Genomic DNA, 2,759 nt, shown 5'->3' on the forward strand with positions numbered 1-2,759 from the left:
AGCCCAGCCCCAGCCAGGATGAGCCCAACCGGCAGCCCTGGCCCCAGCCCACAGTGGCATCCCGCCTTGCCCCACAGGGGTGTGTGTACCCCCAGATTTCTTGGGGTGGTGGGAGCTGCCCCTGGACAGCTCAGTCCAGCACCCTGCCATGGCTGGGCAGCCCCTACCTCAACCCTACTCCCTCCCCCACCGCTGGGGCCTTGATATGCCCCCTTCATCCTCCCTTGGCCCCTTCCCTCACAAGTACTTACCGGCCAGACCCAGCTGCTCTCCTGGCTGCCTACATGCTGCGCTGCAGTTGTGTGCATGCATGTGGCATTTATTCACCACATTAGGTCAGAGTACTCACTAGGACCTTTTTAAGTACCCCTAGGGGTGCGCATACCCCCAGTTGACAAACCACTGTTTTAGAGTAAGAAATTTCTAATGAATGTTACTACTAAATCCACTTTAAGCCAGAACTGTGTCCTTTTCCTGTGTACCAAGAACATGTAGAAGGTAATAAAAATTAAGTCTGGGTAAACTGTTAATGAAAAAGTTTACCATTAGTTGTAGTAAATATGGACTCAATGGCCTGTGTTCTGAACTCAGGAATCTGTGACCCACAAAGAGGGGTAAATTTAGTAGTAGTTTAAGTTGTATAGGTGTAACTATCAATGGAAGGTAATGTGCACATTTTAACATGATGGTGTATGCAGTAGATATAATTTACTGATATAGATATATATTATTCTGGGACCAAATTCAGCAACTGAGATAAGTACATCCAGCTTCTACTGAAGTAACTGGGAGCAGTCTGTTTTCACAACATTAGAATCTGCCCACATAACACTTAAGGCAGTAGGATGTAAATCACATGTCTGGAGTGGGGCAAGGACAGCAGTATTTCAGATTTACTGTCACTCCCTCTGTATATTTTTGCTACTGTACCCCCTACTTCAGGCCATGTTAATACAAAAAGGCTGAGACTAGTTTGCCATGCATACTAATGCATAATGTAAACCTCCTAGTATGTCAATTATTGAATTTTGCCCAGGAATTTTTTTTTATTTTGCAATATAAGCAAATTAGTTGAGTTCAGCATTTATATGAATTTTTAAAATATAGGACTCTTGCATTATTTTATTTATGGAGTTTCACCATAAAGTGTCTGGTATGTTAAAAACATCTTGCATAACATTCAAACCTGATTATTTGCATGTAATTGTACCTTGTAAATATGATACAAACTTAAATATGGATTTTTATGTCCATATACAAAAAGTGTAATCCACTTAGTGTTATAAATGAATTCTGAGCTGGTTTTGCATTCTCAAGTAGAAATGTTTTTTAACTAGAATATATATATTGGAACGCACAGATTTTGGTCTCTTCATGTAGAGATGAAAAATAGTTCCATGCAAGCGATAGATAGTTTTACTGAATCACTAACCTCTACTACTTAGATTTCTACCATTATTAGCATGTTCACAATAATCCTGGCAATAGTTACAGAAGAGCAGTGACTGTGTGTACCTAGAAAAGGGCTCATCATAGTTCAGCACTGAAAGCTAGTCAAATGATGGTCAAAGACAATAGCTAGTCAAAACTAGTGTGTCCTTGTAGTGAAGAACGGCATACCAGACTGCATTAATAGAAGTGTTGCCAGTAGTGAGGGAAGTGGTTCTTTCCCTCTTCAGCACTGGTGAGGCTACATCTGGAGTATTGTGTCCAGTTTTGGGCTCCTCAGTAGAAAAAGGATATGGCTAAATTGGAGAGTCAGTGGAGAGTAAGCAAAATGGTTAGGGGACTTGGGACATATGATTTACAAGGAGAGGCTGAGGGAACTTGGCTTGTTAATCTGGAGAAGACTGAGAGGAGATTTAATAGCAGCCTTCAACTCCCTGAAGGGGGTTTGAAAGAGGATGGAGGTAGACTGTTCTCCGTGGTGGCAGATGACAGAACAAGGAGCAATGGTCTGAAGTTGCAGCAAGGGAAGTTTAGGTTGCATGTTAGGAAAACTTTCTCCCCAGGAGGGTAGTAAAACAAGTGAAACAAGCTACCTAGGGAGGTGATGGAAGCCCCATCCTTGGAAGCTCTTAAGAGCAAGCTGGACAAAGCTATTGGCTGGGATGGTATACTTGGGGATGGGCCTGCTTTGAGCACAGGGCTGAACTAGATGTGGTGACTACCTGAGGCCCCTTCCAACCCTCACTTCTATTACTTATTTCATAGAATTACATAACAACAGTGGCCAGCTGAGGGCCCTGCTGCAGAGAAAGCTGGCTAGAAACCTCCTCTTGAGTTGTTGCAGCTTTTCAAGCACTCCCTTCGTAGAGGGTTGGGTCTTTTTAGAGCTGCACAGTCATTTTTTCCGTTGTGATGATCATTTGCAGGTGTGGCTGCTCGAAAGTTGTGGGACTGCTCCGAGAATGGCGCAATGTCCGCAGCGTCTAGCGGGTGCCAGAAAAAAACCCCCAGGGCATGATTTTTTTTTTTTTTTTAAATCAAGGACGGGCTGCACCGCGGGGACGTGGCGGGAGCCGGGTGCCGCCGGGGCGCGCGGCCCGCCGGTCGCCATGACTACTTCAGTGTGACAGCGCAGGCGGCGGCGCAACCAGGCCGCGCGGCCCCTGACAGTTGCCGGCTCCTCCCGCGCTCGGGACGGGCCGAGCAGCACTGGGCGGTCGCGCCTCAGCCACCGCTGTTGATCTGCCCCCAGCCCTGAGGCGCAGCGCGCGGGCTAACCTTCCGCCCAACGGCCGCTGCCAAAGGGCGGG

This window comes from Gavialis gangeticus, unplaced genomic scaffold (genome assembly GCF_001723915.1).
Source record: "Gavialis gangeticus isolate Ggan-Ray unplaced genomic scaffold, GavGan_comp1, whole genome shotgun sequence".
Lineage (NCBI taxonomy): Eukaryota > Metazoa > Chordata > Crocodylia > Gavialidae > Gavialis > Gavialis gangeticus.